We start from the raw sequence: 21,042 nt of genomic DNA, 5'->3' as shown, positions 1-21,042 counted from the left end.
TACCTTGCATTGCATAGTTTCCCACCAAATCCAGAAATTCCATTTGTGTTCCTGTAGTCCATCCCACTTTATTGGAGAGGATTTCCAAGCCAGCTCTCTAGCTTTGCACGATAAGAGTGCATGTTCCAGAGTTTCATTAGATTCTCCACAGTAATTGCATCCGGGATTTCCTTTTCCTGTTCTGCTAAACACCACTTCGTTAGTAGGTAGAATGTTGTGAAGACACTTCCATAGGAAGTGTCTCACCTTGTGTTTAATGTTCACGCTCCATATTTGATTCCATAGTTTAGACTGCTCTTTGTTTCTGCTTCTTTAACCTTCTATCTCGCTTTCTCAACCACACATCCAGATTTTGTTGTGTAAAGGCCATTAGTTGAGTGGATCCATTTGAACTTATCTTTACCACCAAACATTCTTATTGGCATTTGTTGGATTTTTTGAATTTCCTCCTGGGTGAGCAGAGATTGCAGCAGTTCAGTGTTCCATTCATGGCCACATAAGAGTTCACTAACCCATTCCACCGTGCATCCGGCTGGTCTTGATGATGAGATTTTTCCACTGTCAATTCTGGGTAGCCAACAATCATTCCAGATGTTAACCGATCTGCCATCTCCCACTTGTTTCCTCAAGCCACTAGACAGTAAAGGTACAGATGTTAACCGACTTTGCCATAACCATGATGCTCCCACTTTGGCTTTTGAATCCAGAGAATCAGATTGAGGGAAATATCTGCTTTTCAACACTTTGCTCATTAACAAATTGGGGATAGTAACTGGCAAGAGTCCTCCATGCCTGCTTGGCAAGAAGTGCCATGTTGAAGCATTGAATGTCCCTTTTAACTCTAGACTCTAGAGTCTAGAGAGGCCTCGCACTTCTTCCAGTGCATCTTTTTTTTCCCGTTGGTCATTGGCCCACCAAAATTTGGCCATGATACCACTTAACTCTTTGTACATGTTACTATATAATTTAAAAACAGACATGGCAAATGATGGAAGGGCTAAAACCATAGATTTCAAAAGTGCTTCTTTACCTGCATTGCTTAGTAGTTTGCCTTTCCAACTTTGCACTTTTGAGGCCAACATGACACTTAGATTTACTCAAGCAAATCTATCTATCTTCTATTCATCTTTGCAATTGCATTTTCAGGTTTAAAAATTTGGCAATCATAATAGTATTGGCATTATAATTGGCCCCCTTCTATAAATTATATCTTGGATTAATTCTACTGTTTAAATACACATGCAATGCACGTGCTTTTTTCTAGTTATCAATAAATACCCGGATAATTTTCTAAGTAATGACCTTGGGTAAATCCACAATTTTATTGGAGAGACTGACTGTGTAAAGAAAATGTTGCCAATTAATGGTTGTCCAAATCTGAAGTTGTCTGGTAATTTCTCATTTCTCAAATTGCTTTCTCAAGTTAACTTTCTTTGGGTGACGGTCACGTTCCATTTTAGACCTTTTCCCTCCCAAAATTCAAGCAAGGGGCCAAGAAACCATCCTCCATTCCTGTTTTTTGTTTGTCTAAATCTAGTATCGAATGAAGTTGGCTTCCTTTTTTCAGTGGAATAGGACTGAATATTATTGCATAGTATCGAATGCCTGTCTTCCTTCCGTATTTTCTGTGTTAGCATTATTGCATCCAACAATTCTTTCCGGAGAAAAAAACACTCACCCTCGACTTTTGACAATTTAGGTACGAGAACAAGAAATTAATGAGAAACTTGTTATTCACCAGTGCAATTAGAGAAGAATTTGGAACACATTAATAGAAAAGAACTAAAATAAAAAACTTTATAAAATTTAAGATTCATGCCAAATATAAGAACAGTCATGAAGTTAAGCAGAACAACAATAGTTAAATCAGAGCAACTTGATCATTAGCTTTGATTGAATCTTAACCTATGATTTACTTTTGCTCACTCTAACTGGTGTTGGTAACGTAACAAATAGATTGAGATGCCTATTAACACATCACAGATTTTTTTTTTTTTTTCGAAGAAAGCAGTAGGCAAAGAAAAAAATTAATAATTGAAAATCTGTAAAATGAAAAAGAACGTAAAGCTCTAAATCAGCTCTTGAACATAATTTAAAAATGAAGTAATTGATTTGCATTGTCATATTATAAGGGCGGAGATCATATGCTTTCCATAATTTTCTAAATTAAAGAATGGATAAAATTAAGTGATTAATTATGAGGGATGGATATATAGTTTCCCTAATTTTCTAAATTGGATAATGGAGATCATAAATTTTTGGTCAAGGATTAGAAAAGGGAAAAAAAAAGAGAGAAAATAATTTAGAATCTCCACATGTAAGGAATGGAAATGGAAAATGAATGCATTTAAAATTCAATTTTTTTTAAGAATAGAAAATTTAGAAATGGAAACTAATGGAGAGAGGAATTACTAATTTGCTTTAAGCGTAAGAAACTGGAAAAGGAAATCTAAATTGACAGGAATTTTTTTAAATTGTTTAAGAAATAAAGAAGTGAGAAAAGAAAAAAGTAATAGAGAGCATGTCTAAGTCAAGTCTTATATGGACTTGGGTGTGGCTTAAGGTTTGCAAAAGAGAAAATATAATAATTACTAAACGAACTTTATAAAATAGGACAACCTAAATTGAATGGTATGAGTTACTTTAGAAGTAATAATAAATAACCAATCCAAATAACAGAAGTAGAGAAGTGAAAATTTGTAAAAAAATTATAGAATCCCCAATAAATTATAGAAAAAAGGAATTATGTGATTTGAAAGTTTGTTAAAATGAAAACTATGGTTAACTGATTTTTTTTATAATATATGAGAAAATTAAAAAGAAAAGAAATTAATTGTCATGAAAAAAAGACGAACAAAATTAAAAAGGCATTAAATATGTCTATGTGACAACAAAATAGTGTGTCCACTATGCATTATACTAAGGTGTTCAACTCACTAAATTTACTAAAACAGAACTAATATATATATATATATATATATATATATATATATATATATATATATATATATATTCCTGAATTCCAAATCGATAGCAAAAACTAAATATGTATATGTATATATATATATATATATATATATATATATATATATATTTGTAGTTGCACACTTGCATTTGAGATAGATACCTCTGTTTAACTGCGTCACCCATTGCATGTGGGCGCCTCAATGCCAATTGAAGCCTCCCTCTTGCGATCGTGGGTTTAATATCTTACATACATGATTGTTACTTTAAGTCATGAACAATGAAATACAGAAAGAAACTTAGAAAGGTTTACTTGGAAATCAAATTGTTGGTGCTGTTGGATGTCCAGATTCCTTACGACCAAAGGGAATATCCTTGCGGATACAGCAGTGAATCTGCAATATCAGTAGCGGCACATATGGTGGCGGTTTCACGGGGCAATGAAACAGATGGAATCAGATTGTTTTGGACTAACTGGTAACTGGCCATGCCAGATTCATTTCTGCTTCTTTTGTTGTTTACGCGGTATCAGATTCTACCATTTGGAACTGTTCAAAAGTAACAAGTTACTACATAACAGTTGTCAAATTTTATCTTGAGATTATGTTTTGTGTGTGTGTGTGCGCGCCTCTTTTTTTTTTTTTTTTGGTTGAAAGACAAGATGATGATAGGTTATGTTAACTAGCTTCTGAATAACCACAAACTTACAACATTCTTGATGTTTAAACTATGCATTTGGAGAAAATACACATTAAATGCTGCAGCAAATTTTTGCTTACAAGTTTCTTGCATCCAACACTTATTGCTTAGAGGCTGATGCTTCTTACTAGCAGTCTAGCTGTCAATCGTGAGCTTTGATCGAAGAGACCGTGAAGCAACAAAAGCAGCTACCAAGTTCATTCCTGTTGCTGGCCATATCAAAAATTTCTCAACAAAAAAAAAAAAAAAAGCTCAAAGGGAAGAAATTAGATGTGATAAGAAATCCCTTGTCATCCTTTCGAGTAGGTCCAATGCGGTTCCAATTCTTGAGTGACATTTGCGCACATTACGGTAGAAAAGTGAGGACTCAACTCAGATGTATTGCTAGTTCTAGGCCAATGCTTTTACTTAGCTAACATGTTTCTTCTTCTCCCTGAAAAATTTGATCCCAGCAAGGTGCAACTCTCATTCATCATATGGGAGGCATCCAATATTGATGTCTTTCAAAGTGGAGACAGAGTAGCAATGCCGGCGGAAACCAATTCTTACTTCTAATTTGCAAGGCCAAACTGAATCCCGTATGCAGTCGTTAGCTGACATTATAGCATTCAACAAGAACAATCCTGATTTGGTTTTTTCCTCATCTAAAGTGGGCATTCTATTACATGATTAAATGGTTAGTCGAATGAAGACTTGCACACTTCTCATTTAACTCATGGTTTTACAGGAGAGTTTTGGCTACTTTGATGGTCAAAATATTTTTATTGCAGCAGACTTCACAAATGGGATTGGTGAGGAAGAGAGGAAGGCAATAGAGTAGATGGAAAAATTGTCAAGACTCAAGAGACGGCTACTTGAGCTAGATTTTGGAGAATGGTTTAGATGCAGTGGTCCCTGCCGCCTATGTTAGAGATGTCATGCCGTTTGGGATTCCATTTGCAGGCTTGAGAGGGATGAAGCCGATGCTGATAGGGATGGCTTTTAATTTTGAAGAAGCTACCATGATCCGTAGGCCTCCCCATCTTCAGATCCGTTGAATTTAGTTGAAAATGCTTTCTATTAATTGTTCTTGATCTTTAGCACTTATTAGTGTTGCTTTTCCATCAGAGAGCAAGTGCAGCATATGGTTTGTGAAAGACATCCACTGGCATCCACGATGTTTTTTGTACTAATGTTGTCGGTGAATAAAGCCCTCGGTGGCCTTTGTGTTCACCAAAGAAATGATTGGCCTTTGCTTTTTCTTCTTTTATTTACAGGTAAATTAGGGCAAATTTCACTTTATCCCCCTGTGATTTAGCATTTTTACATAACCCCCCTATAGTTTCAAAAGCTATATATAACCCCCTCATAGTTTGGATTAAAGTGTCAAAATGACGGGAATGATCATTAGTAACGGAGTCATTTAAAATGTCAAAAATACCCTTATGTAAAGTTGAAAATTATTTATTAACCAATGGGGGTTATGTGTATATTTTGAAAATCATAAGGAGGTTATGTGGTAAAATATTAAACCATAAGGGGGTTATATAGTTATATATAAAAATCATACAGGATTAGTATGTCATGTATTTATAAGGGTAATTATGACATTTCTAGAAGTTCCATTACGAATGACTATTTCCGTCACTTTGACACTTTAATCCAAACCATAAGGGTAAATCACAGGGGGTAAAATGTAATTTGCCCGGTAAATTACTTTTAGTCCTATTGTTCTTTTGGATAATACTATATGACTCCCGTAAGTTTCAAAATACCTACATAATCCTCGTATGGTTTTATGTTATGTAAAAAAAGGATGGAAAGTATCTCTAATAACTGTTATTTAGAGCTGGCAAAAAAGTCCAAAACCCAATAACCCACCCAATCCGCGCATTAATTTTAAAGGATGGGTTGGGTCAATTGGGTTATGGGTTTTGTAGGGTTAGGTAAGAACAACCCAATTTATTCCTTGGATGGGTTGGGTTTTTTATTTGGGTACCCAATATCCAACTTGTTTAAAAGTAATTCAAAACAATAAATACAAGATTCAATACACATATGTCCAACTATTTGCATTTGGACATGTGTTAATAATTCATTCATTAATTTGTATTCAAAATTCTCATATATATTTTAATCAATATATATATAAATATATATATTTTTTAATCAATTTTTTTAATTTTTATTTAAAAGAAAAAAGAAACTTGAAATAAAAACTCATGCTTATTTTACTTTTATAATAGTAGTTAAACTTGCTCAACTTTTATAATAATTTATTATGCCTTTTAAGAGTATGTTGTTTTCCTCCCCTTTTTTTTCTTTTTTTTTTTGTTGTTCTCAAGTTACTACTTGCTTTTGTTTGTTAATATTTTGTGTATTTATAATATTGTACAAATTTCTTTTTTAACCTTTTAGCATTATATAATTTCGGATTCTTCAAATTTACAAACAAAAGCTTACTTTGTATCAGCCTAATTTTTCAATAATTCAAAATAATGCGATCCCAATGTGGTAAAAATGTCAGAATAGTTCATGAATTCTCCTCTCATTTATTTCTTAAAAAGTTTGGGATTTTCCTTAAAAAAATTTTGGGGACCAATACCAGTTTTACAAGCGTATAATATTTTCTGCTTTATATCAGAGCTGTGGTAATCCTAAAAGATTAATATGACCATAGCATCAAGTCTGATCCTAGATGATTCTAATTAATCAGGTGATGAATTATCTAACTATATCAAATCAATAAAAAAATACCTTCTAATATATATTATATGTATATAGATCATGATATTAACTTCGAATCATATAGTTGACTTGCGGATTTTATTTTGTTTTGATTAATTATGGCAACTTGAGCATGACTAGTCCAACAATTTCATTTCGTCTAAAGCAAATACCTCCAATCTTCAACTTCATGAGAAGCTTGGAATCAGCAAGACAATTAATTTTCCCTCTTAATTACCAAGTCCAAATACCAAAATGTAGTAATGTCTCCTGTCATTTAATAAGTTTCAATCAATTAGTAGTATTAAAAAGTATAAAGTAAACAATTTTTTTAGCTAGTCTATTTAGATGTACAATTTATTATCTAAAATTCACAATACAAACAATATAAAATATTATTCTATTTATGTGTTTTCAAGGAACTTAAGAAGTAAGTGTGTGTGAAAATACATTTATGTATGTGAAAATGTGTTTATGTGTGTGAAAAAAATCATTTTTGTATGTTAAAATGTATGTGAAAAAGTTTATGTATTAAAATGTATTAATTAATATATTGGGTCATGGGTTTGAGATAACCCAATATGACCCAACCCAAAATTAACCCAATCTAAAGTTGGGCGGGTTGGATATAACCCATTTAAGTGAAAATCCAGTATTAACTCGCCCAAAACCCGCCCAATCCGCCAATTGTCAGGTATACTGTTATTGATTGAGACGTGTTCTAGAAGTAAATGCAATGAAATTATAATAACCACTTAATCTACCTATGATTTTGCTTATATATTCATTTGACCCTAAACGTATTGCATAAATATCTATTTGAATCCTTTGTGATTTTGTATTTATTCACATAATTTTCCTATAATTTTATGCAAAGTGGACATTATAAAAACTTTTTTTTTTTTGTCAAAATACCACTTTACAAAAAATTCATAGGGTATTATGTAAATATTTTGATACTTTAAGGTATCATGTGGCATCATGGGATAAAAAAAGGCACGAAGTTACGAGTAACTTGTCCTTTATTCATTTATGTTTTTCTCCAAAAGTCACAGTCAACAGAGTCTTTATCATAGAAAACATGGCCAGGCAAGCAACAATAGAGGATGAAATCGTCCGACTGTACCACATGGAGAAATAGTACCTAGTTATCAGTAGCTTAGAATATCACAGAAAGAAAAAGCAAGAAACAAGTTTCTCTCAAAGATATTACAGTATAGAAATCCATATGGATATACCGCTGCTACTTTTTTTGAGTATTACTATTCTCGGCCTCAATCATAATGCTGAGGGAAGTCCCTTCTCATTCAGAGAAGCTACTGTGCATGATATTCGGATTGCCTTGGATCATAACAGACTCACTTCTCAGGAATTAGTTAAATTCTACCTCAAAGAGATTAGGAGACTAAATCCAGTTCTTAATGGAGTCATAGAAGTGAATCCGGATGCTCTACATTTAGCCCACAAGGCAGACCAGGATTGAAAGGCTAAGAAGCCAGGATCGGTGACAGGACTGGCTGGTATTCCGATTCTGCTCAAAGACAACATTGCAACCAAGGATAAGCTTAACACTACAGCTGGATCTTATGCACTTCTAGGATCAATTGTACCTCGGGATGCTGGGGTGGTTAAGAAGCTAAGGAGGGCTGGTGCTATCATATTAGGAAAGGCTAGCATGACAGAATGGGCTGCATACAGGTCAAACAATGTGCCTAATGGTTGGAATGCTAGACGTGGCCAAAGTGTGGTGAGTTGCTCATATGCTTCAACTGAATTTCCAAACTTCCATGCCACTATTTGAGTCAGAAGTTTCCTTTTTTTTTCTTGTTCTATTTTTTCAATAATTTGTAGCTTAGGAAACAAAAAGTTGATTTCCTATGCAGCATTTCCAGATCAATTAGAATTTCCTATACAGATATATAATTCCATATTGTGGATCTGATTCGATGTAGAATCCATACCTAATCTACTGATCCATGTGGCTCAAGCACCGGTTCTGCAACATCAGTAGCAGCAAATATGGCTGCAGTTACACTGGGTACAGAAACATCTGGATCCATTTTATGCCCTTCTAGTTCTAATTCGGTTGTGGGAATCAAACCTACTGTAGGGCTCACAAGTCGAGCAGGTGTTGTCCCCATCTCGCCTCGACAGAATACTGTTGGGTAATGAAAGATGATTAATTTACTTGTATTTCATCGCCATATAGTATAAACTTGAAATTAGAACTCAAAGATGACAAAGAAACTATTAGTAAATTGATACAAAATCATAACAATTCCTTTATGGGGCAGAACAGGCCGATATGCCGGACTGTCTCTGATGCAGTGTATGTTCTGGACGCCCATTGTTGGATTTGATCCTGATGATGCAGTAGCAACCAAAAAAGCTTCCAAGTATATTCCTCGTGGAGGCTATTTGCAATTTCTTAAGTCTAATGGAATTAAGGGAAAGAGACTGGGGATTCCAAGGTACTCCTTTGTAGGATTCAGCAACTCCTCCGAAGAATTGAAAGCTTTTGAACCTCACTTCCACATTCTAAGGTGAGTTCACTAGCATAACCTTTAAAGTTCTACTATACCTAATTGAAATCTTACATTGGGTGCCCAGAGAAAGATCATCGTGATCGATCTGGGATGCATGTGAACATTTCTGTAAAGTTATAAAGGAGCAGAATGACTAACTACCACAAAATTTTCTGTTTGTACTTTGAATTGAATTTTGATCACTTTGCATTTGGGCCCTGAAGAAGCGCTGAGCTTCCCTGGACCGAGCTGGACTAATGAGCTCGGTGTGCTGATGGGTAGAGCTGGTCCCAAGCCTGCAAGACAGACAACAGGGTGATCTAACAGGGGGCCCCAAGGTCGTTCCCGAGGGCAATCCGACGGTCAAGTTAGTTCACCGGTGGATGAGGTTTACGGGAATTTAAGCAGCCGAGAGTAATGTGCCAATAGTGAGCCTACCTTGTGTAAGTGGTGTGCATTACCATTTATACCTTCCTGAGAGTCCGACCTCCGTACGTTTCGGGACTTGCCCGGGATAGCCCTTATCCCGCGGCGAGGGGGATTTCCTCCGACGTCTGCGGGATGGTCCCCTGGGCCCTCTGGAGCCCTAGCAGCGACGCGGCCCAGGACGGTTACCAGGGGCCTGGGGTCGAGGCCCAGCTCGGCCATACCTGGGCTGCCACGTGTATAGGCCCAGGACGGGGCCTCTGCACTAGCCCCCTAGATTAGGTAGGGCTGACAGGCAGACCTAATCTACCCCTGCCACGTTGGGAGGCCGGCGCCGCGCACTGCTCTGCCAAGGTCACCTCCGGTACAGTGCTGGCATAGGGAAGCCGCGCCCACGTCCTTTCAGTTGTCGCGTCCCTTCGGTCTCCGTACCCTCATTAAATGTGTTCACAAGAGACGGTTCAAATTCAAGCAACTGTTTCCCCCCCATTTTGCCCCCTATAAATGGGAGTTATCAGACTCCACTCGACTCTATTTGCCATTTTCTCCTTTCTTCGCGCATTTCCATTTCCCAGTAAAGAGACTTCCGGCTTTCTGTGCCCAGATTCCGGCGACTCCTTCATCCTTTTCCTGCTCCAGTCATCAGTAAGTCTTGTCCCTTCCCCCTTCACTTTTTCCTCCTCCTTAGGCACTCTCTGCTTTTTATGTCGAATCATTCCGGCGTCACTTCCACCGCATCTCAGATCCTTTCCCGGCGTAGAGCCCCCCAGATTGTCATTTCTTCGTCTTCCTCCCCATCTGCATCTCCATCTTCGTCTTCACCCCCTCCTCTTTCTTCTTCTTCCGCTTCCAATCCCGACCTCCTCAAGCCCATAGCCATCATGAGCTCTCTTTCCACTCACTCCCCTTCTGCTCGAGCCCTGAAGAGGCGGCCGAACTTGACGCCCTCATCGAGAAACAGGCCACGTCCGTTCCCTCCCCCAAGTCCCCGCACGACTCTCCCGGCGGAGCCCAGGGGGGAGCCGGGGAGGATAGGGACTCCTCCGAGGAGATTCATTCCCCCGAGCAGGAGGACGATGCCGAGCTCGACTTCGGTCGCCCCGACCACGAAGAGGTCACCATCTCACCCGAGGCGGTGGCCGAGCTAGTCGGGTCCTTCTCCATCCCTCCAGCCTTCGAGCCAAGGGCTGCCGGGCCCAACGACCGAGCCAGCCGACCTCCCCCTGACTTTGTAGCCATCTACAAGGAGCAGCTGCTTAGGGGGCTCCGACTACCAATACCTTCAGCCCTGGCTGAGATCTTGAGCTATTGGGGGCTCAGGATCACCCAAGTTCATCCTAATTCGATTAGAATCATCATAGGATTTCTGATCTACTGCCAAGTCTGCTCCATCCCCTACTCTCTCTCCCTCTTCCGAGCTGCCTACATCCTCAAGTTCACCCTTCCTGGGTGGTATTACTTCTCCCGCCGGACCGGGAACCAAGGTCGGGGGGACAAGGGCACCCAGGACCTGTTCTACGGGTTCCCCTCTTCCATCAAGAACTGGAAAGGGGACTTCTTTTTTGTCAAATCCATCGGCCGTGAAGCCACCGTGTGGAACGTCGGGGAGGTGAAATCCGATCCCTACCCGGAGGACCTGGACTCAGAGACCCTCATCCAGCTGGTGAGCTCCAAGGTGAAACTCCATGCCACCAAGTTCTCCACCGAGCAGATTTCTGCAGCCGGGTTGATGGGGACGTTGTCCGGGTCCTCCGGAGAGGTGGTGGCCTCCAAAACCGACCTTGATGCTTGTAACGCCGACTCTGTCCCTGTAGCTTGTCACATTTATATACATGTCATACATTACGATCTCTTAACTGACCTGTTTTGGCTGACCTGGTGATGTCAATTGCAGTGAGGAGGCTCTCCAAGCTGCTGGGCGCGTCCACTGAGGAGGCTACCCCCACCCCTCAGCCAGAGGCGGCCAAGGAGGCCCCTGGGGTTGCTCCGTCCCCGGGAGGCGACCAAGCCCCCCAGAAGGAAGCGCAGAACACCTCCTCCCCCTCCAAGAAGGCCACCAACAACAAGAAGAAGGCGACCGGGCAGAAGAGGGGTCGAGGGGACGAGCCCTCCCAGCCCGGAAAGAGGCTCGCGCTGGTTCCAGCACAGCCCCCCCGCGCTGACATGGGGAGGCCCAGTCCATCTGGGCGTTGGCTCCACTGAGAAGCATACTCGGGAGTCACCTCCCCCGAGCTTGTGGCACTTCCGCCACATAGCCCCCTTGAAGCCGGGTCAGGCCCCCACTATGCACGACCCTCGCCACTTCTACCCGTCCTGGGGGCTCTCCATCAACGACCGGGCCAAGTTTCCCGAGGTGGCCCGCGAGCTGATTGCTGGCTCGGTCCTCCCACGCGACAAGAGGTGGATGGAGTTGGCAAGCCCCTCCGAGCTCCAAGACGCGTATTACACCGCCCAGGCTCAAGTAAGTTTTCTAGCCCTTGGGCCAGTTGCGCCTCTGCGTTTTGGCTGGATAGCGTGACGCGCTAACCTGCTTTCTTTCCTCCTCAGGCCAACGCCGCCGGCGCTGCCCTGGAGACCCGCCTCTCCGAGCTGTCTCCCGACTTGAAGAAATTGCAAAAGAAGAATCAGGAGACAGAGCAGAGGCTTACCCAGGCCCTTAAGGAGGTGGACTCCCTTAAGGCCAAATTGGGCAAGGTCGAGAAAGGGCTAGAAACGGCTCAGGTCCAGCTCGCCTCCGCTAGGTCGGAGCTCGACCAAGAGAAGGCCGGCGTGGTCAAGCTGAAGGAAAACCACGCCATCGAGCTCTCCGGCACCGTCAGCCGGGAGCGGAAGAAGGCTGTTCGGGAGTTCATCTCCTCCGAACAGTTTACCGAGGACGTCGCCCTTCTCAACGAGCCCATTCTCCAGATCGGCTTCACGCGAGCTCTGGATAAGGTCAAGGAGCTCGGCCTGCCTGGCTTCGACTTGGCCGCTTTTAAGGAGTACAACCCTAAAGCCGAGGAGAAGGTAGACTGGCTCTTTGACGGGTATTGCAAGGGGCATGCCCTGAAGGAGCTAGCGGGCAAGAGTGATGTGGGAGTCGACCTGGCGGAGGTTCCCCTGGAGGAGGATGAAGCTTCCGGCAGAGCTCCCGGGAAGGAGCCGGTAGCCTAGGGCGGCGAACACTCCAGAAACCCTTTCCATCTTCTTATAAGGATGTGACCATGCTCCAGTTGAAAATGCTCTCGAAGGTCCATCCGAGATGGATAGGTCCCCTGCCCCAGGGCCTTTGCGGCTACCTTGAATAGCCTTCACCATACGCCTCTCAACATGTTTAAGATGTACCTTTAGCCCCTGCTCTAAGCAGGCTGCCATCAAGAAGAATAGGGACCGAACTGTCTTTCTCTTATAGCCCGGTAGGATTTGTAATAGATAGGTTTCGAATGCATATATGAAACTCGAAGGAGACTACCGACTTAGAAGCTTTGTAATAGATAGGCTTTGAATGCATATATAAAACTCGAAGGACATTTCCTTGCAATTCTCGCCTTCGCCCAACTTTAGCAACCAAAGCCGTGTGCCGACCTCCTGGTTTGAGCACCGGATATATCCCCTTTTTAATCCCACAGCTAAATTGCCAAAGGCAATCAGACTATTAAAACCTGGTGCCGACCTCCCGGGTCGAGTACCAAATAGACCTATCAAGGGAACGTGCCAGCCTCTTGGGGCTGAGCACCAAACTGTAAGGATATTTCTGCCGACCTCCTGGGTCGAACGTCCGATTTTGAAGGTGATCATGCCGACCTCCTGGGTCGAGCGTCGAACTCCCGAATTCTAACCAACCCAGAATAGTTCGCCCCGCGCCGACCTCTTGGGGTCGAGCATCGTCGGACCTTCAAGTCCTAAGGTCTTAGAGCCGTGCCGACCTCCTGGGTCGAGCCTTAGAGGTATTCATGCCGACCTCCTGGGTCGAACGTGGAACCCACAGACTCTAACCTTTGGAGCCGTGGTGACCTCTTGGGGTCACGCCTCCACTTTGAAGTTTTAACCCGTGCCGACCTCTTGGGGTCGAGCATCACACTTTGAAGGCATTCCCGCCAACCTCCTGGGTCAAGCGTTGAACTTTCAGACTTCAAAGTTTTCATTCGTGCCGACCTCCTGGGGTCGAGCATCCCTGACCATGCCGACCTCCTCGGTTCGACCATCTGCTTTGAAGTTTTGCCGACCTCTTGCGGTCGAGCACTCCCGCACTTTTAAAGGCATCACATCCATTACCTTTCATCCCCCTAGCCCCCCACTAGGACACTGAGTGAGGGAGCGCTGAGTGTGCTAGTGTAGGATTCGAACTTAAAAAGGCAAAATATCAGAATGAATTTAAAACTTGAAAGTAGAACATTTATTGAATGACAAAATTGAAATTCAGATTCCAAAGAACAGACAGCCAAACACCCTGGTCTAACCTACGCTACGAACAGTCGCAGATTGGAGAAGTGCCAAGTACGGGGTACCTCTGATCCATCCATCTTCGCGAGCTTGCAGTAACCAGCTCGGCTCGCTTCGAGGACCTGGTATGGTCCTTCCCAATTTGGGTCGAGCTTGTTGGAGCCGTGAGCCCTGCTGACCGAGTTCTTTCTTAAGACAAAGTCTCCCGGCCGATACTGCACGTTTCTTACTTTTGCGTTGTGATAGCGAGCGAACTGGCTTTTGTACCTAGCCATCCGTATCGCCGCCTCCTCACGCTTAACCTCCAACATGTCCAAGTTGCACCGTAGCTCCTCTTCATTAGCCGACGCGACGAAATTCTGTGTTCAAGGTGAGGGGAGTCCGACCTCTGCAGGCACCACCGCCTCTACCCCATAAGTCAAGGAGAACGGGGTCTCGTGGATAGCCGTCCTGGGCGTAGTGCGGTAAGCCCAGAGGACACTAGGAAGTTCCTCGAGCCAGTTAGACTGGGCTAGTTCCAACCTGGTTTTCAGTCCCCGCAAAATGGTTCGGTTAGCATTTTTCACCTGGCCGTTGGCCTAGGGGTGGCCGACCGATGTGAAGTGCTGGTTGATCCCGAGATCGACACACCAGCTCTTGAAGGGGTTCTCGGCGAACTGGCGCCCGTTGTCGAATATCAAGACATGCGGAATCCCGAAGCGGCAGACTATGTTTTTCCAGAAGAATTTTTGAATTACCCTCCCAGAGATAGTGGCCAGAGGTTCCGCTTCCATCCACTTTGTGAAGTAGTCGACGGCCACCACGAGGTGCTCGTATCTCCCCGGGGCTCGAGGGAAAGGACCCAAGAGATCTATCCCCCACTGGGCGAAGAGCCAGGGGCTATGGATGGGGACCATTTCCCGGGCTGGCTGATGGCGCAGTGGGGCGTGCACCTGGCAAGCTCGGCACTTCTGAACCAGGGCCGCTGCATCTTGGAACACCGAGGGCCAATAGTAGCCCAGGAGAAGGCACTTTTTGGCCAGTACTCGGGACCCCACATGGGCCGCACATAAGCCCTCGTGAACTTCACGAATGACGTAATCGCCTTCCTCTGGAGTCACGCACTTTAGTCAGGGGGACAGATACTACCTCCGGTAGAGGGTCCCACCAGCGTAGGCGTAATTGGCAGCCTTGAGCTGGAGTCGGCGAGCTTCCGCTTTGTCTTCGGGCAGGACACCCGAGCTGAGGAAGTTCATCAGGGGGGTCATCCAGGTGGCCGAGCTGTCTATGGCCAAGACCTGGACCTGATCAATGCTCTTTTGCTTGACCACCTCTACCAAGACTTCCTTACTCAGGTGGGCAAATGAGGAGGATGCCAGTTTTGACAGGGCGTCCGCGCGCTTGTTCTGGGATCTCGGCACCCGCTCGATTTCAAAAGTATCGAATAGGGCTATTGCCTCCCGTACCTTGGCCAGGTATTTCTTCATGATATTCTCCTTGGCTTCGTATTCCCCGTGAACTTGGAGGACGACGAGCTGGGAGTCGCTCCGGACTTTGATCGCGGTTATACCCATCTGGTGGGCTATCCGCAATCCTATAAGCAAGGCCTCGTACTCGACTTCATTGTTGGATGCGGGGAAGTCAAATCGGAGGGCGTAGGTGAGCTCCTCCCCGGTAGGCGAGATGAACAACAGGCCAGCTCCGCTCCCTTCCTTACTCGAGGCCCCATCTACGAACAGGATCCAAGGCTCTCCCGACCGCGACTCACTGGGCGGAGAGCTCTGCCTGGTGATGGCCAAGCTAGCCCCCTCAGCGAGGAAGTCCGCCAAGGCCTGAGCCTTGATAGCGGTGCGAGGCTGATAGCCGATGTCGTGCTCGGCCAGTTCAACGGCCCACTTGGTCATTCTATCCGAGACCTTGGGCTTTGTAAGTATCTGCCGTAGGGGCTGATCCGTCATGACGACGATGCTGTGGGCCTGGAAGTAAGGTCGGAGCTTACGGGCCGCGTGCACCAAGGCGAGGACCAGTTTCTCTGCCGGCGTGTACCGCGTTTCCGGCCCCTGCAAAGCACGGCTGACGTAGTATACCGGCCTCTGAGTCCCTCCATCCTCCCGCAACAAGACCGCGCTGACGGCCTCGTTGCAAGCGGACAGGTATAGGAACAAGGTCTCCCCCTGCTCCGGGGCGGTCAGAGTGGGCAGCTCAACCAGGTAGGCCTTCAGGTCGGCGAAGGCTTTCTGGCACTCTGCAATCCATTGAAAGTCCTTGGGAGTTTTCAAGATCCGGAAGAAGGGCAGCCCCCGGACCGCGGAACGCGAGAGGAATCTGTTCAGGGCGGCCATCCTTCCTTTTAGCCGCTGGACCTCCTTTACGCTCCTCGATGGGGCCATGTCTATGATAGCCTGGAGCTTATCCGGGTTGGCCCGGATCCCGTCTCGAGACACCAAGAATCCCAGGAACCTCCCCGACCTAACCCCGAAGGTACACTTCTTCGGATTCAATCGCATCCGGCTCTCCCGCAGGATGCTCAGGATCTCCCTCAGGTCGGGGATGAGCTGCTGATCAGTTCGGCTCTTGACGATCATGTCATCTATGTAGACTTCCATGCTCCTGCCGATCTGATTCTGGAACAGTTTGTTGACCAGACGCTGGTAAGTGGCTCCCGCGTTCTTCAGGCCAAACGGCATAGTCCGGTAGCAGTAGGTTCCTTCCTCGGTGATGAAGGAGGTCTTTTCCCGGTCCTCCTCAGCCATCTCTATCTGGTGGTACCCCTTGAAGGCATTCAGAAAACACAAGACATCAAATCCCACAGTAGAATCTACTAACCTGTAGATTCTCGGCAGAGGAAAACAGTCCTTTGGACAGGTTTTGTTGAGATCCGTGAAGTCCACGCACATCCTCCAGGTCTGGTCCTCTTTCTTAACCAATACCGGGTTTGCCAACCAGGTCGGGTAGTAGACCTCCAGGATGATCTTAGGCTCCAGCAGTTTTCCGACGTCTTTCTTAATCACCTCATTCTTTTCTGGGGTGAAACTCCTCTTCTTTTGCTTCACCGGCTTGAAGCGAGGATCCACGTTGAGGTGGTGGACGGCCAGGTCAGTCGGAATCCCAGGCATGTCCTCAACCGTCCACGCGAAGACCTGAGAGTATTCCCTTAACAGGGCCTTCAAACCCTCCTTCTCCTCAAAGGGTAGCAGCGAGTCGATGCGGATCACCTGGTCGGGCCAGTCCTCCCTCAAGGGGAACTCCTCTATCTCGTCCTGGGTGCCCAACTGCCGGATTTCCTCCCCCGAAATGTAGGGCTCCAGGCAGGTCGTTTGGGCGACCACCTTCTCCCGTCCTTGAAGTATGGCCAAGTAGCAAGCTCGGGCCACCTCTGGATCACCGCGTACCTCGGCTATTCCTCCCGGAGTGGGGAATTTGACGCTGAGGTGGAGCGTCGAGGGGATAGCTCGGAGAGCGTTCAAGGCAGGCCGACCCAAGAACACGTTATATGGGGATTGTTGCTTGACCACCACGAAGTTGATAGGGATGGTCCGGCATTTGGGGGCCTGCCCTACCGTGACCATCAAGGTGATCATTCCTTCCGGGTTGATAGGGGGTCCGGTGAAGCCCATCAGTGGTGTCCGAACTGGGGTCAGCTGCCCGTCCTCCAAGTCGAGCTCCTTGAACACCCGATAGAACATGATGTCGACCGCACTTCCCTGGTCGACATATACCTTCTTCACCCGGTAGTTGTTGGTAACAATGTCTATCACGATGGCCTCATGGTTCCCAGACGCTAGGGGGACTGCATCCCTTGGCCCAAAAGTGATCTCCTCGTCCATGCGCAGCCGTTTCAGGGAGTCATCCCCCTCAGGGGGAGGTCGCCTGTTCTTCCGAGCTGTGTGACTGTCTCCCCCGGTGGAGCCCCCGGCGATGGTGTTTATCACTCCCGCCGGGTTCTGGGTGTCCTGGTCGGGGGAGCGGCCCCGACGCATGTCACGCCGCTCAGGACGGTCGCGACTCCAGCCTTCGCCCCGGTCTCCGCGGTAGGTGTGCCCGGGCTCCTGGCCGGGGCAACCTTGCCGCACGAATCGCCCCAGGAAGCCGCACTGGATCAGATTTTCGATCTCCTTCCGCAGGGCCCAACACCCCTCCGTGTCGTGTCCGACGTCGCGGTGGAAAGCGCAGTACCGGTCCTGGTTCCTCTTGTTTCGAGGTGTCCCCATCTTGGGCAGCCGACCTCCCAGGCCTTCCGCCTCCATAACAGCCAGGATCTGGGCCCTAGGCCGAGTCAATGGGGTGTAGCCTTTCCCCGGGAGTGGTGGCGGAGCAGGGGCTTTCTCCCTCGAGAGCCGGTCAAAGACGTTTTTCCTGGCCGAACCATCCTTGCTTTCAGGGGGGTTTCCCCGTCCCCTCCGATTTCCGAGCTCCCGATCTGACTCTTTCTTCAGACGGCCTGCCTCCTCCGCATTAGCGGCCGCGTGCGCCCTGGTCAGGAGCTCCTCCAGATTTTCAGTAGGCTTCTCGGCCAAGTTATAGAAGAGCTCCTCTACCCTGAGCCCATTCGTGAAGGCGGCCATGACCAACTTTTCGTCTTTGTCCCTGGCCTGTAAACTCTCCGCGTTGAAACGGGTCATGAAATTTCTCAGGGACTCGTCGAGCCTCTGCCTGATAGCCATTAGGTGAGTTGCATTCTTCGAGTAAGTTTTCGAGGAAACGAATTGGGTTACGAACTATCTGGCCAATTCAGGAAAACTCCGGATAGACCCTGGTGCCAGACCTTGGAACCAGAGCTGAGCCTTCCCCTTTAAGAACATGGGGAAGGTCTTGCAGCGGATCTCATTCGCGGCTGTTTGCAGACGCATGTGCGTCAGGAAGACCAAGAGGTGGTCTTCCGGGTCGGTTGAAGCATCATACATCTCAATGTTCGGGATCTTGAATCTCCGGAATAGGGGGTAATCCTCTATTTCCCGGGGAAAGGGCGAGGTGGTGTAGTTGTCCTCGTACAACTGCGGCCGCAAGATCTGCTCGAGTTCGTCTCGGATAGGTTTCCACGGGGGTAGGTCGCGCGGCCGGCTCTTCACAGACCGAGCAGGGGAACGCTCGAGCCCATTCCGCGTAGGTTTCCGTGGGGAGGGGTCTCTTGGACGGCTCCCCGCGGGCCGGTCGCGGGAGTATCTCTCGCTGTCCCCGACCACCGAGACTCGGGGGCGAGGGGGAATCCGTGGCCGTTTCTTTCTGGGGGGCTGGTCGCGTGACTCATCCTCCGAGGGGTCCGGAAGTGGTTCTTTCTCTTTCCCCTTCGCCTTGGAGGTCTGTGCGCCACCGGCTTCGCCCTCCTCCTTCGCCTGCCGGATAATGTCTTCCAGCATGGGGAGATTCTCCGTCACGAACTGGAAGATCTGCTGCCTCCGCTCCCCTGAGAGGGCTGAGCCCCCGGCACCCCGAGCCGCCTCGGCCTCCATTCGCTGGGATCCTTCGCCGGCTCCAGGGTCGGTGCTCTCTATCGTTCGCTTGGATCGCGTTCTCGCCATCAACACAGTCTTGATTACCTTACGGTTCCCACAGACGGCGCCAACTGAAGAAGCGCTGAGCTTCCCCGGACCGAGCTGGACTAATGAGCTCGGTGTGCTGATGGGTAGAGCTGGTCCCAAGCCTGCAAGACGGACAACAGGGTGATCTAACAGGGGGCCCCGAGGTCGTCCCCGAGGGCACTCCGACGGTCAAGTTAGTTCACCGGTGGATGAGGTTTATGGGAATTTAAGCAGCCGAGAGTAATGTGCCAATAGTGAGCGTACCTTGTGTAAGTGGTGTGCATTACCATTTATACCTTCCTGAGAATCCGACCTCCGTACGTTTCGGGACTTGCCCGGGATAACCCTTATCCCGCGGCGAGGGGGATTTCCTCCGATCTCTGCGGGATGGTCCCCTGGGCCCTCTGGAGCCCTAGCAGCGATGCGGCCCAGGACGGTTACTAGGGGCCTGGGGTCGAGGCCCAGCTCGGCCATACCTGGGCTACCACGTGTCTAGGCCCAGGACGGGGCCTCTGCAGGCCCCAATTAAAAAACTTCCAGCATGTTTCTTGGTTGATTCACAGAGCAAATAGAAAATCTTGTTTTGGTTAGATTTGGTCAGCATATTTCAACACTGTTAAAAGTTCTAACACAGTATTCTGAGGTCTTGGCTAAAACAAGGCAACGAGGTGCAGTATTGGTAGACATTGTGGATACAGCCAGCTTCGATAACATCACAGCTTCAATGTTGAATGACCAATCCATAGCCATGAATGTGGAATTCAAGCTGGCATTAAATGCTTATCTAAAGCAGTTGATTACCTCTCCCGTGCGATCCCTAACTGATGCAATAGTCTTTAATAAGAAACACTCAAAGTTGGTAAGTAAACAACAAGCTCAATTCTGTCGATAGCCTTTTGTTAGAGACACAATACTCTCAGACTATTCGACTGTGTGTGCTTCAGGAAAAGATAAAAAAGTACGGACAAGATATATTTGAGGCAGCAGAGAAAACCAATGGCATTGGCAGAATGGAAAGACAACTACTGCTTAATTTAACTAGAGCGTCCAAAAATGGGTTCGAGAAGTTGATGAAGGAAAATAAATTGGATGCCTTAGTGACGCCTACTGACAATATTGTATATGCTATTTCTGCCGGAGGATACCCTGGCATAAATGTTCCAGCAGGTTATTACACTAATGGCACCCCATATGGCATTTCTTTTGGAGGGCTAAAAGGATCAGAACCAAAACTGATAGAGATAGCATATGACTTTGAGCAAGCCACAAAGATCAGGAAGCCACCTCCTCTCTCGAGACTGCATATTTAGGACATATATACAACTGAGATGCATCTTTCGATAATAGCATCTTGACTGCTGTACAACTATGGCATCTTTGTTGTGTAATTCTAAATAAAAATTTACTATCTCATCAACATCTTTATCATGTTTGTTTTGGCACATCAGTAGACCGCAATTGAAATTTCTTTTGATCTTTGTGATTTGATTGTTTTATCTGTCGGCACTCTTAAGATGGAGTTCAGGTGTTAATGTTTTGAAGAAGTAAAGTTCGGGGAAAGTGCATAAATACATAGGTAGGCAATAATTGTAAATGTATGCATTCACATGATTAGTTGAGTATTATCGAACGCTTGTTCAATAAAACCTTTCTCAAACTACTCTTCCATTTATTTTCTTTGGTTGGTCATTCACAACTCCGTTTTAGACTCTTTTTTTTTTGTACAGCCGTTAATATGCTGAAATCGTAAACCGTCGAAAAATCAAGCCGAAACTGATGAACCGTCCAGTGTTCCTTTTGGT

General features: G+C 46.1%; 1 pseudogene; it reads left to right on the top strand.

The window, feature by feature from the left end:
* The first annotated feature begins 7,522 nt into the window (after positions 1 to 7,522).
* Positions 7,523 to 20,606, top strand: LOC113728991 (probable amidase At4g34880; annotated as a pseudogene).
* Positions 20,607 to 21,042: the final 436 nt, after the last annotated feature.

This window comes from Coffea arabica, chromosome 2e (genome assembly GCF_036785885.1).
Source record: "Coffea arabica cultivar ET-39 chromosome 2e, Coffea Arabica ET-39 HiFi, whole genome shotgun sequence".
NCBI lineage: Eukaryota > Viridiplantae > Streptophyta > Magnoliopsida > Gentianales > Rubiaceae > Coffea > Coffea arabica.
The sequence above is the reverse complement of the archived record's forward strand: the minus strand, read 5'-3'. Positions and strand labels throughout refer to the sequence as shown.